A 26,485-nucleotide genomic window follows, 5' to 3' on the forward strand; every position below is an offset into this window, starting at 1 on the left:
AGTTTTAATTTGAATCTCCCTGACGGCTAGTGATGATGAACATTTTTTCATGTGTCTGACAGCCATTTGTATGTCTTTATTGGAGAAGTGTCTGTCCATATCTTCTGCCCATTTTTTGATATGATTGTCTGTTTTGTGTGTGTTGAGTTTGAGGAGTTCATTATAGATTCTGGATATCAGCCTTTTGTCTGTACTGTCATTTGCAAATATCTTCCTCTTTGTTTTCTTGACTGTTTCCTTGGCTGTGCAGAAGCTTTTGATTTTGATGAAGTCCCAAAAGTTCATCTTGGCTTTTGTTTCCTTTGCCTTTGGACAAAAGGAGTATTCTGAGACTGACTACAGAAATGAACCTATTTTAAATGGCCAGCATAAAGCTCTGGAAAAGAGGAATAGTGTGCTGACATATGGATTTTAGTTGTATGTTTTTCTTTCTTCTTTCTTATAAGACCTGATCTTCTGTGAGATTGAAGACTAGGGGAAGGAAATTCTTCATCTAGTCCTCCTAAAAGGAATGCTGATTTGAAAAAGGTTTTCCTTAGAGTATAGTAAGGTTATTGGATTAAACAGTGGGCATGAGGGCTGCAAGAAAATATTGAAACTTGGACCATATTGGCGTCTCAAAGACTCAAAAGATCTCTTGACCAAAATTATTTCTTTATTTCCTTTTGACTTACAGGTATCAAAGGAGAAATTTGATTTATTTGAAACCTAGACAGGTTTCAACTGACGACTGATATTGCATTATGTCAAAGCCTGACTACTGTTCTAAGGTGAGCTAATGATTTACCATTCACCCATGCTGCATTCCATTTCCTACCATCTATGCCCTGTCCACTGACAGGATATTAAAAATAGGGGTGTGAAGCAATGTCACCAAAATGGTAGAATAAGAACGTCCCAAAAAATCCCTTCCTTAAAATCAGCCCCCAAAATTGTTGCAAAAACTATCAGAATCAAAATTTTTCAGAACTCTGAAAATTAATCACAAGCTTGTAACAACCCAGTAACTTATTCAAGAAAAACAACTGAATCTCAGTAAGAGCAACAACTCTTAGCCTAGTCTCATCCCCACTCCCCAGCTAAGTGGGAGCCTTGAGAAATACCCTGCATGTATTTCTGGTACCTGACAGGGCAGAATGAAGTTGAAACACTCTCAGAGACTCATTCCCAAAGAATAATAATTATTTGACCTTCTCTTGGTTCTCTGGTAGACCACACTCAAGAAACTACATTTCACTCAAAAGTCTCTTATAACTTGCATAATAATGAAAGCCTTTAGGTGTAGAGCCATTTGTAGAAATCATTTAACAGCTAGTGTTTTAATATGGGCACTGCCAGAGACATGGGGGAAAACAATAGGCCAACCAAAATGCTTAGAAGAAGCTAGACAGTGAGTTGTCTACAGGTCCGTGGCAAATCTAGAAGATAACACACTATGCACATAGTTACACACAGTCTCACGAAAGACCTGAGTTGGCCCTGGCTGACACTGAGGCTCTGTACAAGCAGGAAATCAGTGAAAATGACCCAAATATCCATCAGTTATTGGATAGACAGATATATGTGATATATCCATATGATGGAATATTGTTCATTCATAAAAAAGGAATGAATTAGTGATACATACTACAAGATGGATGACCTTGAAACTATTATGCTGAGTGAAAGAAGAAAAACACAAAAGGTCATATATTGTATGATTCCATTCATACAAAGAACAGTCCAGAATAGACAAATCCATAGAGACAGAAAATTGAATTAGGTGCCAGGGGCTGGGGGAAGGAGACAACTGACAGCTCCTGGGTGTGGGTTTCTTTTTGAGATGATGGAAATGAAATGTTCTGGAATTGGATAATGATTATGATTGCACAACCTTGTGAATATACTAAAAACCACTCAATTATATGCTTTAAAATGATGAGTTCTATGTTATATGAAATTTTATGTGAATTATATCTGTGTTTTTAATGTGAATGTGAGAGAGATTGGGGTATTTCTTCTCCCTTCTTCTACCTTTCAGTTAGGCCTCTCTGGCACCAGGCATGTTCTTTGTCTAAATTTCCCACTGGGCAATCCTTCCTCCAGGGCTCCAAGTCACACCAGGCACCAAGAACATTATTTCTTCTCTGTGCTCCTTGATACAAAAGTAGTAATGGTTTCCCACTCTTGACATTCTGGACTGGGTGCCCCAAATTCTGTGTTTCCTTAACTTTTCTGACACTACCAGAAGACAGACCATCTCCATGACTTGTGTTTTCTTGGTGGGACTTGACTAATGCACAGGTGTTGCTAACTGACAATGAAGCGATGTTCTTTGAAGCTCTGATATGCTGGAATGTGCTCCCGTAGAGGGTGGATAAGACAACAGGATAAAGAATGCAGAGGTTTTCCAATGTCCTATGCTCAGCCCCATAGTCATCCCTGTCTCTACCGTCTTGGGAAATCTGACCTCCCACAATGTCTTCAGCTGTCACCTCAGTTTGGAATTTGTCTCTAATTTGATTCCTGACTTTTAAACTAACCTTTCTAATGGTACCATGAATGTTTCCTCATGAATGTCTTTTAGATCTCTCAAGTCAGTATGCACACTTGCCAATTTCATCCACCCTTTTACTCCAATTAGACACACTATCTTCAAGTCCACCTTTTCTCATTGACCTCTAAACATTGATTCTCTAAACGGACCTGAAATCCCACTTACATTTTAGACATACTTAGGAGTACTAGGTCTTCAGTTCCCCTGAGTTCATCACTTTATATTCCTACTTCCAAATATCCTCTCTAGGACCAGTTTCTTCTTTGTAGGACATTCTCCTACTATCTGCAATGCCATGATCACTCTCAAGAAACTTAACATTGATGCCATAATACTATGTAATATATAAGAAATACTCAAATTTTCCCAAATATCCTGAAAATGTCTTTAATATTTAATTATTCTTAATCAAAAGTCAAATCTAATAAAATAGATTATAGTTATTTGTCATGTCCTTTTATTCTTTGTGAACAACTCCTTCACTTTTTTTTTCTTATCTTTCACTGAGAGTGAATTTTTGCAACACCCAAAATCCCACAGACTTGGACTTTCCTGATTGTTTTCTCATGTTTAAATTCTGAATAGACATATTGGGCAAGGATATAGTGTAAATGGCATTGGGTCTTTCTTTGTGCATCACATCAGGAAGCAATAATGTCAGATTATCCCATTACGGTTAATGCTATTTGATTACTGGTCAAGAGATGTCTAACAGATTTATTTCAAAGTAGAAATAACTTTTTTTTTAATTAGTAAATAACTTGTGAGGCTAAACTTTAAAATGGTAAGAATATCTTGTTATTCAAGAATCTTTCACCAAAAAATTTTAGAATCCATTGCTGATACTTGCCTGAATTAATCATTACCTCAATGGTGACAAAATGGTCATTTTCTGTCATTACTTCTACATTCCCTTACTATTCTTCTGTAAAGACCCCCTTTTCACTCTCTCATCTCCTTTAGTCTTGTGTGTTTGCTTGTTTTTAAATATCATTTTTAATTCAGCGTAATAAAATACATTACTATCATTGTTCTTGGGATACTCAATGCTTCCCTAATTTAGCCAGTGGGAAGTTCTTCAAGCTAGCTCCTGTGTTCACTTGTGCTCCAGGGGAAGGTGGATAAGTTTTTGGTTTTTTAACACTCTCTTGCTTTCAGGGACAGTAAGATACTCCAGATTGAACTTGTACTTTTCTTTCCTGATACCCATTCAACAGAACTAAGAAATATGTTTTGAAATCATGAGTCATTCTGATACTTTCAAATCCAACACAGAGAGCTCCTCACGTCCTCCTGTCCCACATTTGTAGCTCCCTTCTCTCATGATAAAACCTGGTTCCTAACAGCACCTGGTGTTAACTCATTTGTTCTATCCTATAATTCTCACAAAGTAGTATGGGAACTGTGATGCCAGTATCACAACCAACAGCACACCTACCAAGTAAAGCCCAAATTTCTTTACAATTCTTTTTCACCTTTAGACTGTATCCCACTAGGCACATGTGGCCAGTTTTGTGTTCAATTAGTTAGGATGAGCCTTTCTTTCCGTAGGGGTCTGCTATCAACTGGTTGTACAGTAGGGTTCATTTGTTTCTTTTTGTCCAAATTAGGGGACTGGGCTCTTGTTTATTAAACTTTATTTTCAAATATACATACTGTTATGATGGTTTAAAAGTAAAAACTATATGAGAAGGCAAACTCAGAAAAGTGTCACTATTTCCTCATCCCTCTACCTTTTTCTCATTCTTACCCTACATTTGTCATGGAGGCAACTATTTCATTAACTTCTGGTTTACGCTTCCCAAGTTTCTTTTCACAAAAACATGTGTGTGTTTTTCTTTCCTATGTCCTCTTTTTCACTTTGTAGTTTTTATTTGAAATCTATCTTAGAAATCTATCTGAATAATTAATAGAGATCTTCCCCATTCTTTTTGTAGTCAAATAGTTACTCCAATGTGTGGATGTACCACAGTTTATTTAACCATTATTTTCTGTATTGGCACGCAGGTTGTTTCTGTGATCACAGTTTGATGAATAATTTTGTGCATATGCTTTTTGCTTGCTTATTTGTTTTGGAGGGTCAACTTCAGGGCAAAGTTCTGGAGGATCAGATTGCTGTCAAAGGGTAAATGTTGCACAGAGAATATTTTAGCTAGCCAGAACTTCTTCCCAATGGATTATATCAGCAATGTACGTACTTGGCTTATGGGTTAAATAGTTTCCCCCTTAAAATTCATATACTGAAGCCCTGATCGCCAGTACCTTAGAATGTGACTATATTTAAAGACAGGGCCTTTAAAGAGGTGTGTAAGTAAAAATAAGGCCAGTAAGGTGACCCCTCATCCAATCTGATTGGTGTCATAGAAGAGGAAATTTGGACCCACAGAATTATACCAGGGATGTGCTTGCTCAGAGGAAAGGCCATGTGAGGACACAGTGAGAAGGCAGCCATCTGCAAGCCAAGGACAGAGACCTCAGAAGAAACCAAACCTGCCAACAACTTGATCTTGGATTTCTAGCCTTCAGAATGGTGAGAAAATACACTTCTGTGTGTCAGTCACCCAGTCTGCGGTAGTTTTTAATGGCAGCCCCAGCATACAACACAGACTGTTTCTCCACTGCCTCGCCAGCCATGGATGGTCCAACTTGTGAGTTTTTTCATTTTGATCTGTGAAAAAAAGTACAGTTTTAATCAACATTATTTTATTCTGAGTGCAGTTGAGCATCCTTTCATGTGTTTGAAGATCATTTTCTTATTTTTGCAGAAAGGGGTGATTTGGGTTTTTTTTTTTCTCAATTTTTAAAAACATTTTAGACATTAGGGGGACAGTCATTTATTTCTGATACATCATGTTGCAAACATTTTCTTCCAGTGATCCACTTTTCTTTTGATTTTTCTTACTTTTTGCCATGCAATTTTTTCTTACTTTTATGTAGTAGAAATTATTGACCTCTTTTTTTTTCTTTTTTTTTTTTTTGCATGTGGATTTTGAGTCACATTTAGAAAGCTTTTTTCCCACATTCATGTTACAAAACCATTCAACTGTGCTTTCTTCCAGTACTGGTGTGATTGTTTATTTTGTATTTTTTTAAGATTTTATTTATTTATTTGAGAGTGAGTGAGTGAGACAGAGCATGAGTGGGGAGGAGAGGGAGAAGCATGTTCCCCACTAGCAGGGAACCCAATGTGGAGCTCAATTCCAGGACCCTGGGATCATGACCTGAGCCTAAGGCAGACACTTAACAAACTCAGCCACCCAGGTGCCCCTTATTTTGTATTTTTTACATTGAGATTTCTCATCCCTTTAGTTTATGACACATGGCATAAGGTGTCAATCCAGTTTTATCTTTTCTCCAATGGCTACCCAGCTGTTCCACCATCATTAATTTAAAAGTCCACCTTTTCTCGTTATTTGAAATGCCACCTTTACCAAATAATAAATCCATTTCTGGACTTCCTTTTTGGTTTCTTTGGTCTCTCTGTTCATATACCCACACTTCCCTGTATTAACCAACAACCTGTTGGAATATGTTTTACTAACAGGTAAGATCATTTTCCCTCATTGCTTCCTCCTCCTCCCTTCCCAAAGTTTCCTAACTCTTGTGTGTTTATTTTTTTTTTAAGATTTTATTTATTCACCCGACAGACAGAGATCACAAGTAAGCGAAGAAGCAGGCAGAGAGAGAGAGGAGGAAGCAGGCTCCCTGCTGAGCAGAGAGCCCGACGCAGGGCTCGATCCCAGGACCCTGGGATCATGACCCGAGCTGAAGGCAGAGGCTTTAACCCGCTGAGCCACCCAGGCGCCCGTTGTGTGTTTATTTTTTGACATGACTTTAGAATCAATTTAACTATTTCAAAAAAAAAAAATCTTGTTGGCATTTTTCTTGCAATTGGGTTAAATTTATATACTAACTTGAGAAGAACTAACATCTGAATGATGTTGAGTAGTTCTCTCCAAGAACAATGGATGCTTTTTTAGTTGTTCAAGTCTACTTTCATGTCTTCAGGAGCATCTTAAAATTTCCTTGTTTTGATTTTACTTTTTTTTTTTCCTTTCCTTTTGAGCACAATTGACACCTGATGCTACATTAGATTCAGGTAAATAACACAGTAATTCAACATCTCTATACATGTGTTGTGCTTCCCACAAGTGTAGCTGCCACCTGTCCCTAGACAACACTATCACACTACCACTGACAATATGCCCTGTGATGGACATTTCATCCCCATGACCTATTCATTCTATGACTGGAAGCCCGAATCTCCCACTCCCCTTCAGCCATTTTACCTATCCCCTCAACCCCAAGAAGATATATGTATATATGTGTATATGTGTATGCACATGCGCGTGCGTGCGTGCACACACACACACACACACACACACACACACTGGAATATTACTTGGCCATAAAAAAGGATGAGACCTAGACATTTGCAACAACACAGGTGGACCTAGAAAGTATAATGCTAAGTGAAATAAGTCAGACTGAGAAAGACAAATACTATATAATTTTACTTATATGTGGAATCTAAAATACATATTTAAGATTCACCTTATTGTTGCAACTACAAACAAGTTTTTCCTCTTATGTTGTATCCTATAATTAGCTATATATATATACATATGAAGGTAATGGATTTTCATGTCAATTTTATATCTTACTATCTTACTAAATTCCTTATTTAATTTCCATTTGTTTAATCACTAATTCTTGGGTTTTCAAGATTCACTATCATTTCACCTACATACATAGTTTTTCTTCTTGAATTTGTATACCTTTATCTAATGGCATTGATCAACAGCTCCAATACAGTGTTAAATAGTAATAGAGAGAGGGGACATCTTTACCTTATTTCTAGTCTTGGTCAACATTTCATGCTTCCCAATTAAATAAGGTGCTAAGTTTAGGACATATACATACATATATACACAAATCATATGGTGTGTCTATGTATGTGTCCATATATAAAATTGTGTAAAGAAAGTATCCATTAATTCCCATGTTATTGAGTGCCTTTTTCAGGACTGGGTTTTAAATGTTGAAAATCTTTCAGCACCCATGGAGATAATATGATTTTTCATATTTGTATTTTTCAAACAACCAGAATTTTGATTCATTTGTTAGCTCTACTTTTTTTACTCTTTTCTCCCACATTATTTTCTCCTTAAATCTATTAATAAGGTAAATTAAATTAATAGATTTCTTCATATTGAAACTCCTTGCACTCCTGAAATTTAGTATTGATGTTTTATTTTATTATGATGGTTTGAGATTCTTTTTGCTAAAATTTTACTCAATTTTTGTATCTGTATTTATAAAGCAAATTAGTCTATAGTCTTCTCTAAGCTACACTATTGTTATTATTATTACTGCTATTATTAATCTTTATTAGGTCTAGATACCAATGTTAAACTTACTTCTTAAAAAGAATTTGGAAGTTCTCCTTCATTTTCTACACTTTGAAACAATTTGTGGAACAATTTACAGAGCATGAATATTATCTAATCTTTGAAGGTTTGTAGAATTCTCCTGTGCAAACATCTGGCTCTGGTGTTTCAATATAATCATTTGATAACTTTCTCCATCTTTTTTCCACTCCAGAGAGCTGTCTGTCTGAGCTTTCTATATCAAAATGGGGTCTGTTTTCATAAATTACATTTTTATAGAGAATAATCAATTTCATAGTTTCTGAATGTATTTGCAAAGTTTTGCCAAGTCATCTACTTATGATTTATTTTCATTGTTACAATGGTTGTTTCCTCTAGTGAAACAACCTTATTTTATGTGTTTGTGCTTTCCTTCTTTTCTTGATGGGTTGGCTATTGGTGTGTCTATTCACATTTTTCCCCCAAACAACCAGAATTTTGATTCATTTGTTAGCTCTACTTTTTTTACTCTTTTCTTCCACATTATTTTCTTCTGTTATCTTTATTATTCCCTTCCTTGTGCTTTCTTTTGACTTATCTTTTGATTTTTCTTTATTTTAGTTAGAAATTAAATACTTTTTTTACCAATTTAAGTATTTAAGACTACATTTTTTCCTCAGATTATTCCTTTTATTGTGTCTCACCAATTCAGATGTGCATATTTTTCAATCTAATTTTTTGTTTTTTTAATTCTGTAATTTTTGTTCACAAATAGTAGGAACTGAATAGCTGTTTAATATTTATTATTATTGTTCAAATTCCAGGTAGAAGGACCTTTTTATTTTTTTTTTAATTTATTTATTTATTTTTTTTTAATTTCCAGCATAACAGTATTCATTATTTTTGCACCACACCCCGTGCTCCATGCAATCCATGCCCTCTATAATACCCACCACCTGGTACCCCAACCTCCCACCCCCCATCCCTTCAAAACCCTCAGATTGTTTTTCAGAGTCCATAGTCTCTCATGGTTCACCTCCCCTTCCAATTTCCCCCAACTCCCTTCTCCACTCTAAGTCCCCATGTCCTCCATGCTATTTGTTATGCTCCACAAATAAGTGAAACCATATGATAGTTGACTCTCTCTGCTTGACTTATTTCACTCAGCATAATCTCTTCCAGTCCCGTCCATGTTGCTACAAAAGTTGGGTATTCATCCTTTCTGATGGAGGCATAATACTCTATCCCCAGGGGTACAGGTCTGTGAATCACCAGGTTTACACACTTCACAGCACTCACCAAAGCACATACCCTCCCCAATGTCCATAATCCCACCCCCTTCTCCCAAACCCCCTCCCCCCAGCAACCCTCAGTTTGTTTTGTGAGATTAAAAGTCACTTATGGTTTGTCTCCCTCCCAATCCCATCTTGTTTCATTGATTCTTCTCCTACCCACTTAAGCCCCCATGTTGCATCACCACTTCCTCATATCAGGGAGATCATATGATAGTTGTCTTTCTCTGCTTGACTTATTTCGCTAAGCATGATACGCTCTAGTTCCATCCATGTTGTCGCAAATGGCAAGATTTCATTTCTTTTGATGGCTGCATAGTATTCCATTGTGTATATATACCACATCTTCTTGATCCATTCATCTGTTGATGGACATCTAGGTTCTTTCCATAGTTTGGCTATTGTGGACATTGCTGCTATAAACATTCGGGTGCATGTGCCCCTTTGGACCACTACGTTTGTATCCTTAGGGTAAATACCCAATAGTGCAATTGCTGGGTCATAGGGCAGTTCTATTTTCAACATTTTGAGGAACCTCCATGCTGTTTTCCAGAGTGGCTGCACCAGCTTGCATTCCCACCAACAGTGTAGGAGGGTTCCCCTTTCTCCGCATCCTCGCCAGCATCTGTCATTTCCTGACTTGTTTATTTTAGCCATTCTGACTGGTGTGAGGTGATATCTCATTGTGGTTTTGATTTGTATTTCCCTGATGCCGAGTGATATGGAGCACTTTTTCATGTGTCTGTTGGCCATCTGGATGTTTAAATTTTGTTATTTATTTCCACTTTGTGGCACTTACTGGGACTTTCTTTGTGACCCATCATGTGGACCATTTTTGTGAACACCATGCTAATGCTTTCAGAAGAGAGAACATTCTCTATATCACCAAGGCTTGAGATTTGCTATATAGCCTATGCTCACCGTATTAATTATGTCAATTAGCTCTTTATACCCTATTTATTTTACTGTTTCTATTTTTCTGGAATATCTTTGTTAATCCCTTGATGCTTAGCCTTTCTGGGCCACTTTGTTTTAAGTGTGTCTTATATATCTCATAGAATTAAGTTTTTTGTGAGTCAATTATAACATATTTACTGAGATATTTTGCAATTTATTAATAAGCTTACTAATAAATTATGATATCACTGATATAATTTATTAATATGACTGATGTACTTGGTCTCAACTCACATTTTGTATAAAACTGTCTGTACATATTTCCTTTTTCTCCATGTGGTTTGTTTTCTGGACCCATTTTATATTTTTTTGGTGTTTAGGGAGGTTCGTATTTTCATTGCAGTGGTTAGCTTTTCACCAAGACCTATCATAATGCCTTTAATCCATGTGTTCTTATGTAGCCTCTACTTATTGGTCTTTCTTCTTTAAGTAATATCCTTCACTCCCACCCCTTATCTATGCAACAATGTATTGGCTCAGCTCAGAATATTTAATAGTTATACTCTCCTTCCACTCTTGCCCCATCCTTGTGTAGCTACAAATTTACACCAAAATATACCTGATGCTCAATCTCAGTCCACTTGCCGAAGTTTCCTGGTCCTGTTCCCATTTTGATTGAATAATGTTCACCCTCTAGTAGATCCCTTTTAGAACAATATCCAGTGATCTCTGAGCTCTTGTATATAGAACACTGCTTGTCACAGTCTTCATCCTTGGAGATGAGCTCATCTAGAGAGAAAATATTCCTACTGTACTTTCTTTAGTTTCTTGAAAGTGCAACTCCATTGTTGTCTTATTTTATATGAGAAGTCTGCTATTTACCTGATCTTCTTTCCTATGTAAGGGATTTGGTCTTTTTGCCTGGAGTCCTAGAGGATTTTTTTTTCTATAAGTAAGTCTGATGGTTTCCTGGTATATGTCTTAGTCTCCACCATTCCAGGTTAATTTTTCTAGGAGCACAGTGGGGCCTTTAAACATGCGGATTCAAGTCTTCTTTTTTTTTTTTTTTTTTACTTTAAAAAATCTTTATGTAAATGGAACCAGTTCCTCTGGTTAATGCCCAATGTTACATTAGTTTCAGGTGTACGATACAGTATTTCAACACTTCCGGGACTCATCATGGTAAGTATAGACTCGATCCCCAACTCCTGGTTCACCCGCTCCCCCACCCAGCTGCCCTCTGCCAATGATCAGTTTGTTCTCTGTAGTTAAGAGTCTGGTTTTTGGTTTGTCTCTTTATTCAAGTCTTCTTTTAACTTTGTAAATTTGTCTTAGCTCATAGTGTGAAATAGTTGTTTTCCATTGAAATGTATTTCCTATGCAGACTCTTCTGGGCCTGTCTTCAACCAATTATATCCTCCGTGTTCTTTTTTGCTTCATTCCTTGTTTGTCATCCCCTTGCAGACTCTCCTCAGTCTCTCTTAGATTTTCAGTGACATCTATAGTCCCATGATTACCTTAACTTAGCTTTTAAGATGATTTTGGGTTTTCCTCCATTTCTTTCCTGAATTCATTCAGCTCTCACCTCACATGTTCCCTGAGTTTTTGTCTATGTCTCTTCTAAACCTTGAAACTTCTGATTTAAGATGTCAGCTTTATATTTCCAGATTTCTTATTTTAGGATATGTAATGGAGTTTGGGTCTTACATCAAAGTTTTCTTCTGTTTTGTGTTTGATTGATAGGAGCATTTGCATCTGCTGAAATGTTTGGATGCTCATATTTTGTTTCCTTATTAGCCTTGTATTGGTGTTGTTTGAGATTGTCTGTTCATTCTTAAGAGTTCATATATGGTTATATGTAAGCACCTTTATGGTGTTTGGGTCACTGACAATGTTAGTTCAAGAGCACCCTCTTCTGTTGGTACTGAAAAGTGTAGATTCTTCAATTAATGCACTTTCTAGGAGGAGGGATTAGTATATCTCCTGATTTTTGAGGTTCTATTTTGTTTAGCAGAATACCCTCACTTCCTTATTTCCCTTCACTAACAAGCTTCCGAAAGTACCCCTGCCCAGTAGCCTCCTCTCCTCCAGAAGTGATTCCTTTCCCACACTGCCAACCCTTGTCCCATGAAATGCCAAGGTCTTCGTTTCAATTCCCCATCTACCCATCTCAGAGTTGTTCTCATTAGTTTTCATTCAAGTGCAAACTTCTTTCTTGAGGTCATTTTATCTGTGGTTCTGGTACACCAAAGCCCCCAGACCCCTCTCTTTTTTACCGTATTTTATTTACCTGGTTCTTTGTTCCCAGTGATGTGGTCTGCAATTGACAGTGTTGGACCTGGGTGGGAGCTTACTCTCTGACTAGAATGTAATTTGAAGTTGGGAATTCTCTCTCCTTCTTATGAGGGTGTGTGTGTGTGTGTGTGTGTGTGTGTGTGTCTGTCTGTCTGTATTTGAGAGGGACAGACAGGCAAATAGAGAAAGAATCTGGAAATCTTTATTGACTCAGGGAATTCTTAAAACTGTTTTGACCACAAGAAAACTAACTTTTAGGATTACTAATAAAGCCTTATTAAAATCAAGTACTTTGGCTTCTGAGCCAGTTTAACCACTAATGCTCTATGTGGCCTTGGACAAATCATTTAAATCTGGATGCCAGTTTTCTTTTAGTGAAAGAATATCTGCAGGCATCTTTCTATTGATATTCAATGAACTTTAGACTCCATTCCTCATGCCATCTTTGGCTCCCCTTTCCATATTATGCATGCAAATGAAATTAACTTGTATCTTACAACTCAGTCCTTAACATCACAAAGAAAACTATTGGGTGTAAACTAAGTCTTGGCAAAAAAAATAAGTATAAATTTGTTTCCCTGGCTGGTTTAAAAAGAACTGAGATCTCTGTTCATTCAATTTGCAGCCCTCTCAGGGTGAGGGTTTAGCTGGGAGCTGTCACGTGTCTGCTCTGGGGTTCTTTAACAAGGTCAGGATGTTCCCTCTCAAGCACACACAGTCCTCACCAAGTGGAAGCAGAAGCCACCACCACCTCTTCTCCATGCTCCTCTAGGCTCAGGCTTCTGCCTTTAAGCCAGACCCTATCTCCACTCCTACAGGAGAACATAATTTTAAATAAACCAAAATACAGAAAGCACAGAGAAATTGCAAGGGCCAATGTGAAAACATACTGCATCACCATAGCCACTCCTGCTCAATAATACAAATTTATGTAGTGTTCTCAGTTTTCATATGGCTACAATAATAATATATATCCCCCACTCATGGGAGCCCAAGAGACAACATCACAGGTGATTCATCCCGGAAGGGCCCTCCAGGTCACCCTGGCAATGCCCTTGCCTCCCACCAAAAAGGCCCTCACCTATTATAAACAGATGCAAGTATCGAATGGGTAAAGAGATCCTACTATTTTTAAGCTGTCAGAGTCAAATGTTGAGTCTGCCCCTTCAGTCATCTGCTCACGGGTTTCCAACACTTTGACATTCAGGAAGCCAAGCAGAAATAGACTTCCTTTAACAGCATCTAATCTCCAACTCTATTCATTCCAAAACTATACGCACTGTCATTTGTAGGCTTTCTATCTCTGCATCTGTGTCTAGGGCACTGGCCACAATGGTGACAACAATAGCAGGTCAGCACAAACATACACAAGTGCATTGGATGCACAAGCACACATGGGTACACACCTGACACACACAAAGACATGAACATACATGTGAACCCATGTAGTTAGTTATGTCAGAGAAAAAGGGAAGATATGTTGAACTGAAACATCCTTAGGCAAAAGACTGGGAAACCAGAAGCCAGAAAGAATAGACTTGTAGCCCCCAGAGCACCTCAAAAGATCACAGAGCTTCCTCATCTACTCCAACTGTTTTTACCAATTCTTTCCAGAGGTCAGGAAGTCTCTTTTCAGATTTCGCCTTCTGTCAGACTCTCTCTGGCCAAGCTCTTTGAATAAGAAAACAGAACATTCAGACAGGAATCTGACCCTTATTCTGATGCTTAGAATCCTTCACTGGCTTCTCATTTCTAAGGTCAGCTAAGCTAAGGCATGTCAGCACACAGCTACTTTACCAAGGGGACTGTGCCAAGTGTGATGAGAAGTTAGAGGAGGAACTCAGGGGATGGAGAAATTCCTTCCAGCTAGAGACAGAGGGCAAACTCCACTGAGAGGGTGATGGGGTTTTTTGTTTTTAAATTTTTTTTTTAATTTTTTTCATTTGAGAGATTGAGAGAGAGCACACAAGCGAGAACAGGATCAGGGGTAAGGGGGAGGGGCAGAGAGAGAGAGTGAGAGAGAGAAGCAGACTCCCCGCTGAACAGGGAGCCTGGGACTCAATCCCAGGACCCCAGGATTATGACCTGAGCCAAAGGCGGACAGTTAACCATTTGAGCCACTCAGGTGCCCTGAGAAGGTAATGGCTTACCAAGTACTGACAAAGAGATATAAAAACCACTGGAATCAACTTCTAGAAAATTCCTAAGAAGCATGCCTGGAAAACAGTGAATGATTAAATTGGGCTACAATGAAGCTTGCATCTGGGAGGGAACAGGAGGTATTCACTGTCAGAGAGGTGGGTTAGGGTCATGTCAGGGAGCATCTGGAATGTCTCTTTTCTAAGGACGTTTCCTAAGACTTCTTGTGATCTATTTGGCCTCAGATCTCCCCTGATGTCTCCAAGTTTGATATCCAGAGTAGTCATCATATACCACAAGCTTCATAATATTGATACATCGAATTTTGTAGCTTTTAGAATATACTTTTTTGAATTAGAAGACAAAAATAACAAAAGAAAAAAAAAGAAAAAGATTCATCTTTGGCAGTTTGGCTGGTTTGGCTGATGTGTCTTATCTAACCTTGGGTTAGTTATTCCATAAGCATCATGTGGTCCAATGTGCTTTCCAGCCCTAAAGAAATAGAGCTAACACAGCTGAAGATAGCCATGTTCATTTCCACGTGGGGTTGGAAGAGCAGGAAGGTCCCTATGGAAAGAGAAATAATATAGGCGGGGTAAAACACTGCAAGTCAGTGTGCAAATGGCCACCTTGTAGAAGTAGTTAAGCCCACTCATGAACTTAGAAATAGTTTGAGTTAAAACTAGAATCAGTGGGGCACCTGGGTAGCTCGGTCTTTAAGCATCTGCCTTCAGCTCAGATCACGATCCCAGAGTCCTGGGATCAAGCGGAGCTCCCTGCTCAGCAGGAAGCCTGCTTCTCCCTTTTCCACTCCCCCTGCTTGTGTTCCCTCTCCCACTGTGTCTCTTTCTCTATCAAATAAATAAATTTTAAAAACTTAAAAAAAAAAAAAAAACAGACTTAGTTGGAAATGAGTAGGAGATCTAGCATTACATAATAGTCAACATCACCAACTCAAGTGACAGGGAGAAAATGGAACAATCAGGGCTCAAATCCATGTCTAACTGTGCAAACTGAGCAGTTAGGTTATCTGTCCAAGGCTCTGCATGGTTTTCTGTGAAATGGAGATACCAAGAGTAGGTACTTTAGAGTACTTTGAGGATTACATGTGGTAATAGACACAGAGCTCTTAACATCATCCCTGGCACATAAATAGGGCTCAATCAATATTCAATGACTGTTGTTAAGCAAATAAATATTCAATACATATTAGTAAGGAAAAAAGGAACCCCCAAAATACAGTCAACTGATACTTGACACAGGAGCAAAAACAATTCAATAAATCAAAGTTAGTATCTTCAACAAATGATGTTAGAACAACTGGACACCCATGCAGAAAAATGAATCTAAACACAGATTTTTACAGCCTTCACAAAAAAAAAAATAATAACTAAAAATGAATCATAGAACTAAATGCAAAATGGAAAACCATAAAATTCCTAAAATGTAACATAGGAAAGAAGCCTAATGACTTTGGGATGGGGGTGCCTTTTTAGACACAGCACAGAAAGGCACAATCCAGGAAAGAAATAATTGATAAACTGAACTTTACTAGAATTAAAAATATCTGCTCTGCAAAACACAACATCAAGAGAATTAGAAGACAAGCCACACACCTGAAAAACATGTTTGCAAAAGACATACCTGATAAAAGATTGTTCTCCAAAATATGCAAAGAACTCTTAAACCTCAACAATAAGAAAGCAAACAAACTGGTTTTTCAAATGAGCCAAGGACTTTAACAGACACCTAGTCTGTTATATATACAGATGGTAAATAAGCATATGAAAAGACACTCTGTATCATATGTCATCTGGGACATGCAAATTAAAACTACAATGAGAAACTATTACATACCTAATTAGAATGGCTGGAACATAGACTGACAGCACCAAATGCTGACGAAGATATGGGGCAACAGGAATCCTCATCATTGCTGGTGAGAATGCAAAATGGTACAGCCACTTTGCAATACAGCGTGGCTGTTTAAATGTACTCTTATACATTCCAGCAGTCACACTCCTTCATATTCACCCAGGGAGGTGGAAACTTGTGTCCACACAAAAGACTGCACGCAGATGTTTATAGCACCGTTGTTCATAATTGCCAGAACTCGAAAGAAACAAGGATGGCCTTCAGTAGGTAAATGGATAAATGAACTGTGGTACCTCCAGACAATGGAATATTATTCTGTCTCAAAAGAAATGAGCTATCAAGCCATGAAAAGGATGCATGGAGGCAATTTAAATGCATATTACTATGTGAAAGAAGCCAATATGAAAAAGCTCCATACTGTATGTATATATGTACCTCCAAAATACATATGACATTCTAGAAAAGGCAAAACTATGGAAACAATAAAAAGATCTGCATTTGTTAGGGGTGGGGGAGGGGCATGAATAAACAGAGCACAAAGGATTTTTAGGGCAGTGAAAGTTCTTTGTAAGATATTATAATGGTGGATACGTGTTGTTATACTTTTGTCCGAATGCACAATATCAACACTGAACCCAAAGCTGAACTATGGACTTTGGGTGATTTGAGTGTCAATGTAGGTTCATCCTCAGTAAAGAAATGTGCCTTTCCAGTAAGTGGTATTGACAAGGGGGAGGCTCTGCATGTGTGGGGACAGGGAGTCTGTGGAGAATTTCTATGCCTACCTCTCAATTTTTCTATAAGCCTAAAACAACTCTAAAAAAATCAGTGTGTATCAATAGAGAGATAAAGAAGATGTGAGATAGATATATATGTGTGTATAATGGAATTACTCAGCTGCAAAAATAATGAGATTTTTGTCATTTGTGATAACATGCATGGAACTAGAGGGTATTATGCTAAGTGAAATAAGTGAGACAGAGAAAGACAAACTGTATGATTTCCCTGGTGTGTTGAATCTAAAAAACAAGGCAAATGAACACACTAACAAACACAGAAACAGAATCATAAATGCAGAGAACAAACTGGTTGCCAGACAGGAGGGAGATGGGTAAGGGAGGTGGATAAAAAAAAGTGAAGAGGATGAAGAGGTAAAAACTTTCAGTTATAAAGGAAGTGAGTCATGGGGACAATGAATAATACTGTAAGACTGTGCTATAGTGATGGATGGTGACTACATTCATGGTGAGCAGAGTGATGTGTAGCCTTGTCAAACCATCGTGTTGTATACCTGGCACTAATATAACACTGTATATCGACTATACATCAATAAAAAGTCTTAATGTAAAAAAAAATGAAAAATAACATGCTGAAAATATAAAGAGACAAAAGAAAAAGAGAACATATAGATATTATTCTGCATGGCTCATTTTTCTGATCTGGGTAAGGATACCTGTTTAGAAAAGAAGAAAAGGGGGCACCTGGGTGGCTCAGCCTGTTAAGTGTCTGCCTTCGGCTCAGGTCATGATCCTGGGGTCCTGCGATGGAGTCCTACATGGGGCTCCCAGCTCAGCAGGGAGTCTGCTTGTCCCTCTCCTTCTGCTCATTCCCCCCCACTCATGCTCTCTCTCCCTCTCTCTCTGTGTCTCTCAAATTCATAAGTAAAATCTTGAAAGAAAGAAAGAGAGAGAGAGAGAGAAATAGAAAGCAAGAAAGAAGAAAGAAAGAAAAGTGAAACCCATGAAAACAATGAAATATCCTTAAGTTGGTGGAATTGGAGAAGACAGGGGTGGGGCCAAAGGAAAGACTTCTGTATCATGGTCCAGACTCTGACATGACATTTCTCCAATCCTCGGGTTTTTTTAACTTTAGAACTGCCACATTGATTGAACTGGCTGGCCTCTGATATCCTTTAGTTCTCTGACTTCCTCTGAGATCATGACAACGGGGGCTAACCATGTCTAAAGACCCTTGAAAACCAATGTTAAGTGATTCTGAAGGAAAAGTTTGGTTACAGCCCTACAGTTGAGGCAGGAAACTGAACTAGAGACTGAACTAGATCCAGATAGACATTCTTTCCAGGCCAAGACTCAATGCTTCTGGAGGGATTGAGGTTATGTTTCTTCCAAGAAGGTCGGGCACAGCACAAGCCTTCCATAGAGAGTAGAGAGTCTACCTCTAATGGGAGAGACCACTTCTCACTCTTCCCCTATCTTCATCAGCCAAGTCAAATCACAGAGAATAAAATACCTTAAAACTGCCTCTCTCTTCCTCCTCACATTTCCAGAGATGCCCAGAAAGCAATATAACGTTCTTTCATGGATCTAGAAATTACGGTTCTCATCTTCTTCCCTAGGTGCACGGAAATCTGTTTGAAGCTCTTATCTTCAAAACCTTGCAAGGGATCCACAGTGGTGATTCACAACTGGGCTCAATGTGATTTAGTCTCATAAACTGAGAGATTGTCCAGGAGTAAATTGCACAGAGCCTTAGGCCTGATGCAGCCACCCCATACTTAAACCATCTGGTCTAATCCCCTTGGCTAACAGGCTTTCCTGCTCCAGGGAAAGCAGGCAGGACTCCCTACTGTGCAAGTCCCAACATTATCCATGATTTTAGTCTCATCCTAAAGAGGCTTTGAGAGACCATCCTCTTAAACTACAGACATTTAGAGCCAATTTATCTCCCCTCATCCAGAGAAACAAAAGCCATCTCTGGCATTTAAAGAAAATATTCTCAAATAATATCATATCAACTGAAGCAAATCCCTTCTATCCACTGCCCTATCTGGGGCCTACCATCCCTGACTGGGGGATCTTTCTGGAACCAGTGAGATGGATCCCCAGTACTTTGACTCAGAATCCCACCCTTGACCAAAGGCAGCAACCTGTGACCTGTATTTTCCAAACTTGGAGTTGACAAGAGAAACTGAGCTATGTTAAGTCCAGGTTACCCGTGGGAGCATATGAGGTGAGTCCAACCAGTGGCCTCCCCAAGGAGGAGGAGTTTAGAAGTTCCCTAGGAGGACTATCTGGTAGCTTCCCTGACTCCAATGCTCTTTTTAAAACCACTCAGCAAATGCTGGCAGTTTGGAGGGGTCATGTGGCTTCTCAGATCCTTAGTCTGGAGGGTTCATGTCTCATTTATACTTCCTGGAAAGTGTCAGGAGCTATTTCCAAATAGGCAACTGGTGGGGAAAGAGAGATGTCAAGGGCAGCATGACCACAGTCTCTTAGCCTGAGACCTCATGAGGTATGCAGCACTAGGATGTCACTGGTGACAGGGGGGCTCCTGGGTGGCTCAGTGAGTTGAGCCTCTGACTTTCACTCAGGTCATGATCTTGGGGTCTTGGGATCCAGCTGCACATAGGACTCCTTGCTCAACAAGGAGTCTGCTTCTCCCTCTCCCTCTGCCTCCCCCCCCCCATTCATGCTTGCTCTCTCTCTGTCGCAAATAAATAAATAAAATCTTTAAAAAAAAAAAAAAAAAAGGTGGTTCATCTGCCACTTCTTCTGGGCACAGGCTGAGGGAGCATCCAGCCTGCCGACTGTTGAAGCCTCTGGAGGAGCACACCTTCCAGGCAAGGTCTTCAGGAGTCCCTTCTCTTCATCGTGGTACCAGCTCCAAGTTTCCTTTCTGCCCAGCTTCATGCAGACTTAATGATGAACCTTCCCTTCAAATGTAATGTGCTATTGTCTCTGGACTGTCTGAGAAGGAATCAAGATTTATAGAGCATGGTCAGCTAGGACAGACCAAGCCCAGGATGCCACCTGCAACAGCTGAATTCAGAGCTGTCACAAGGTCCAAAGATTCAATGGTCTACATGCCACTGAGGTGTAGGACCATGGCCAGGGAGAGTGTCTTAGTCCATTCAGGCTGCTGTAACAAATCACCACAAATGGGATGGCTTGTAAACAACCAGCAGGGATTTCTCAGAGTTCTGGGGACTCAAAGTCCAAGATCAAGATTCTGACATGGTCAGGTTCTGGTGAAGATTTTTCTCCAGGTTACAGACCACTGACTTCTTGTGGTGGCCTCACAGAGTAGAAGCAGCAAGGGAGCTCTCTGGGACCTATTTATAAAAGCAATAATCCCACTCATGAAGGCTTCACCCTATGACCTAATCACCTCCCAAAGGCCCGACTTTATAATACAATCACATTGAGCATTAGGATTTCAACATATGAATTTTGAGGGACACAAAAATTCATCATGGTAGGTGAATAATTAAAGATGGGGGATTGGGCCCAATCTAGGGAATATAGTTACCAAGCACACCAAAGGGCAAACATTTTATTTACACAGATATTTAGCCCTTACAATAAATCTATGGAGCAAGAATTAGGACATGTCAGGAAACATGTTGAAATGGGTTAAGAAGTTTGCCCAAGGTCACAGCTAATGAGTGTCAGAGACTCAATCTGACCCCGGGATGGTATGTCCCAAAGCCCATGGTCTTCTCCTGACATCAGTAAAGCTGACTCTCAGGAACACCAAAGTGAGAAGGTGAGTTCTCAGGGTTCTGCAGCTTTCAGAGGGTGTATGCTGTAAAGTCTAAAAGGAAGATCTACATTGGATGGGAGAGTAGATCAGAGGTTCTCAGACAGGGATGATTTTACTATTCTCTTCCCAAGGAGATGTTTAGCAACATTTGGGGACATTTTCAATTGTCACGGCTTGGGAGATACTACTGGCAGCTAGTGCAGAAAGCCCAGATTTTCTGTTAAACATCTTGTGCTCAGGAAAGCCCCTGCAATACAGAATTATCTGGTCCAAAATGTCAGTAGTATGGAGGATAAGAAACTCTAAGCAAGGTGATCGTAGGTGTCTTCCAACTCTAGAACTAAATGAGGGTCCTTAATTTTCTTTCCCTCTAGCTGCATAGATGGAATTGAATTCTGTAATTTTGCATTTTTCAAGGCAAAGCCAGGGAGGGGACAAGAATACCATACCATATCATCAGACCCATTTAAACCCTGAGTTTCTGGCATGCCCAAGACCCCAAAGAAATGTAAAAATATTCCCTCTACCTCCTAAAGACTTGGCCATTAAGTGCCCTCAGTGAATCTGCACCCCTGTGAAATCCAGGTAGGCAGAACTTCACAGGGGCTTCTTATGGGCAATAGGGGATTCTAGAAAAATCCAGAGGTGAGGGTGGAAAGGAGTAGAAACCCACCAGCTCAGTTCAATCCATCATTTCAATGAATGCCCAATTGGTACAAGCTAATTCTCTGGAAGGCTGATTTGCTGAAAGCAAATTCCCAGAAAGCCAGTTCTTAGAAAGATAAATTCGCCAAATTACCAATTCATTAATTTTTCCAAATTCACATGTTATGATACTTAATGGAAATGTTTATCCCCTGAATTCCAGTGTGGAATAGGGCAATCTCTTTGGCACATTATAATTTTTAAGTGGAAATTATTCCACTTAAAAATTATAATATTATTATGATTTCTTCTGAATGGCTTTGCTATGGAATTGAATTTTAAATTATGCATTAATGACATCTGAAATTCTGCTTTTTTTTTTTTTGCTTGCTGTTTAAAGTTAACTTATTTTCATTTTAATTTAATTAAGATTTTACATTGACTTGCCAGCAATTTGTAGAAAGGTGCAAGAAGAAGAGGCACACCAAAACAGTGGAAGGGCTTTGAAGATGACCAGGAGAGATTTGTCACACTAGTCATGCGTCAAAAACCAGGCCTATAGTCAAGGAAAAATCAATTCAGAAGCAGCAGCAATCATTTTGCATTTTAAAATGTGGCCACTAAAAACTGGAAATAATAAATCAAGGTAGATTCGCTATCTGCAAAATACTAAAAATGCAGGAAGATTGGCAAAAATCCAAATTGGCATTTAAAGGTATCTTTCTAGGGGTGTCTGGGTGGCTCAGTTGGTTGAGCGTCTGATTCTTGATTTCTGCCCAGGTCATGATCTCATGGGTCATGGGTTCTAGTCCAGCATCAGCCTCCATGCTCAGCAGGGAATGTGCCTGAGATTTTCTCTCTCCCTCTCCCTCTGTCCCTCCCACTCATGTGTTCTCTCACTCACTCTCTCATTTTCTCTCTTTCTAAATTAATAATAAATCCTTATTTTTTTAATTATGTTAAGTTGGCCACCATACAGTACATCATTATTTTTTGATGTAGTGTTCAACAATTCATTAGTTGTGTATAACACCCTGCGGTATTTACCCCAAAGATACAGATATAGTGAAAAATAAGAGGCACAGACACCCCCATGTTCATAGCAGCAATGTCCAGAGTAAGTAAATCTTTAATAAAATAATATAAAAATATCTTTTGAGTTGCTTAGCTGATTTGCCAAAAAGGGACAATGTTACTTATCATAAGACACGGTTTATTTCTGTATAGAACAGCTATAAAATCAAGAGACTTGTTTTTCCTTATGTGTGGGGAATTTTTTTTAACCACTGCTAAATTCTATTATGCCACAGTGTTATTTTCCATTTCTCTAAACATCAAGCACTTTTCAGTGATGTTCATATATTCCTTAATTTTTGTACTCCTGGCCATTTGACACTTATATTTATTCTATTTATATTCAAAAGCACTCAAAAAGATTTAAAGCATTAAATTTAAATTTAAACTAAATCTTCAATATCAAAAAAATCCAAAATTTAATTTGAAATTAGGAAGCATGCAAGATGAATCAGTTTTAAACTAAATTAAACTAGAATTTATATTCCAAAGCATACAAAGAAAATCAAAAGTAGCCATTTAGTTAAAAGTTACACATAAATATTAGCATAAACTGAAAAGTTCCCATGTGAAATGCTAAAATAGCATTACTAATTATAAAATATGTTTCTTTATGTAGCATCATTTGTAGCAAAAATGAGACATTTATATTAATTTTAAGACATTCCCATTAAAATAGCTAAACATTCTAGTCAAATATTATACACTATCCAGTTTGGTAAATTTGGTACATTAGTCAATAGGTGAAATTGATCATTTGGAAAATTGTCCTTCTAATAATTTCTTTTCAGGGAATTTGACTCAGACTCAAGAATATGTAAAAGTGGGGAAAGGGAGTAAGTTTCAGGGTGAAGGCCTCAGGGTGCGGGGCAGGCTGTGATTTTTCTCTTCTCCTTAGAGGCTGCAATCTGCCTTGTGGGTGAGGGCCAGGTAGCTGAGTCACCCCAATAACTTGCACTCCTAGTGGACTGCAGTGCTGATGGCTACGCAATGATCCAGAGGCTTAAGACATGTTCCCATCTCGCAAAACAAGCCTCTTCCTTGTGAAGGAAACCTAATGCATTAATTATTCCAAACTACTAAGCTTCACTGATATAAGTGATCATTACTATGTAACCCACGTCTATACAGCCTAAAATTATTCTAGAACTTAGCACTGCCCCACGCCAATAGCCCTGTTAGACAAAAAGAGTGATACCTTACCATAATTTCTTCTTTACTAGTGGGAAAGCTCCAGTTCTGAGAGACTAGGTAACCTATTCAAATTCACACCACTTATCAGTGGCAGATCTTAGAGGTTAATTATCCATGCTGCCCAAGTTGGTAGCCACTTTCCACACAATAAAGTGTCAGTTAATTGAAATTAAGAAAATTTATAAGTCACTTCCTTGGACTCACAAGCCACGTTTTGAGTGTTCGATACCCACAGGGGATAGAGGCTACCATATTAGCAGGCTCAGATAAAGGGCACTTCTAACTCCATGGAAAGTTCTATAGAAGAGCACAAAATCTTTGCACTCCAGAAAAGCAGCAGAAGCATCACCTAGGAGCTTATTAGAAATGCAGAATCTGGGGTGCCTGGGTGGATCAGTGGGTTAAGCTTCTGCCTTCAGCTCAGGTCATGATCTCAGGGTCCTGGGATCAAGCCCGGCGTCGGGCTCTCTGCTTAGCAGGGAGCCTGCTTCCCTCTCTCTCTCTTCCTGCCTCTCTGCCTACTTGTGATCTCTCTCTTTCTGTCAAATAAATAAGTAAAATCTTAAAAAAAAAAAAAAAAGAAAGAAAGAAAGAAAGAAAAGAAAGGAAGAAAGAAATGCAGAATCTCAGCCCCCATCCCAAACCTACAGAATCAGAAACAGCATTTTAGCAAGATTCCCCAAGAGATTTAGGTAAAGTTTGAGAAGCACTGACCTAAATAACCCCACCTTCCACTTCATTTTGCTGATGAAAAAATGAAGTACATAGAGAAGAACTGACACAACCTTGTAAAACTGCCATTGTACAAGGCAATGGAGTGTAGCTGGGGCCAGGAGCCAAGACTCGGGCATCTGCCACTCAGCCCTTGAGTGGGCACTGGGCCGTGGAGACTGTGGTGCCAATGCCTCTGTTCCCACCACAGCAGGAAAGAGGGCAGAGGGCGATGATGTTGGCCCCGAGAGGGCAAGGGGAGGCTGGCAGATCTAAGAGGCCCTTGAATGGAGGACCCCGGTCCAAGATGGAAGGTGATACCACAGAGCTGTCAGGCTGAAGAGCAGGAGCTGGGGCCTGCTGACTGGCGAGGACTGCAGCCAAAGGAAAGCTGGTGATGCAGTTGTGTCCACAGCAGTGAGAGGAGAGGGAGTCTCTCTTCCCTGGCAGGGGGCTTACCCCCTACTCTGAAGGGCTAGCTTCCCAAGGGGCTGCCAAAAGTTTATCTCCAAGGTCCTCCCCATCCCCAGCAAAGACCCCAGGGCCACCCATTCCCCATCCTTCAGCCTCTTTCAGCACACCTGGAGGTGGTACCTGGTTAACCAGAGAGTCAGTCAGAAAAGTGTACAAGCCAAAACAAGAGATGGGCTCTGTGCTTTGAGCCTCTGGAGACAATGCCCCAAGTCACTGCAGCTTCCCTTGGGAAAACTCCTGGGCCTCGTCAGCAGAGTAGAGGGTTGTACACTAGGATTCAGTCCTAGACTAGACTGGTTATATGACTCCAAAACAGCATTACGCAAGAGAAGTTTCTACAAAAATAGGAACGTTCTCTATCTGTGCTGTCCGACACTGAAGCCAGCAGGCACGCATAGCTGGAGAACATTTGCAATGTGACTGAGGAACCAAGTTTTTAATTTTAGTTCATTTCAATTTAAGTAGCTGCATGTGGCTAGTGGTTGCCATATTGAACCACACAGCTCTACACAAGTCTGTCCTCCTCTCTGGGCTTCAGCCTTCTCAGATGTAAAATGGAAAAGCTGGACCAGGTGGGCTGATTTTGAATATGAACCACAACCAAGATGACAGAGGTATTTGTTTTCCCTTTGGTCAACATGCCACAGGCAGATATTACTCACTTGTTCTTCTTTCCTGGGTTGATAGCCTCCCCACTGTGCCACCATGGTGATGAGGAAGAAGATGCCTTCAGGCAAATAAAAGCCCACATATTCTCCATCTCAACACTTTCTGTTAAGTTATCTTAAAAGGAAAGTTTAAAAAAAAAAAACATGTGACAAGTACTTTTTCCTTGGGCTATGTTAGATCTGAAGTGTTCAACCCCCTGACTGACACAGAGTTTTAATACATATATGGTGGTTTTATTTTTTAGCTTATTTTATTTAAAGTCAATTAGTTAACATAACGTATCACTAGTTTCATATGTAGAGTTCAGTTATTCATCCATTGCATATAACACCCAGGGCTCTGACTGTCCTCTATTGAGAGGTGGAAGTGTCCCCTCCCCTTAGCTATCTGGGCTAGTAATGGCTAGCAAAAGGGAGGCTAGGTGATGTCCAAGGCTAGTTGTAAAGGGATGAAGTTCCACCTTCACTGGGGCACTCACTCTTGGAGCCCTGAGTCTCCATGTACGAATTCCCTCTGTGTCACCAACATGACTAAAAGAAGACATTAGTCGATGCCCCAGGTGACAGCCATCCCAGTCAAGGCACCAGATCTGGGAGTGAAGAGGTCATCTTGGAAGTGAATCCCCCAGCCTGGCTTTTTCAATCTGTAGACATCTGTGCCATCCCAGCTGAAGCCCGAGACATCATGGAGAAGGAAGAGTCATGCCCACTGTGCCCTCTCTGATTTCTCACTCTCAGAATTGAGAAAGCAAATCCTGTGTCACCATGTTTGACAGGTGGTTTGCTCTGAAGTAATAAGCAACAGAACAGGAT

Source organism: Mustela erminea, chromosome 8, assembly GCF_009829155.1.
Source record: "Mustela erminea isolate mMusErm1 chromosome 8, mMusErm1.Pri, whole genome shotgun sequence".
In the NCBI taxonomy this organism is placed as follows: Eukaryota; Metazoa; Chordata; class Mammalia; order Carnivora; family Mustelidae; genus Mustela; species Mustela erminea.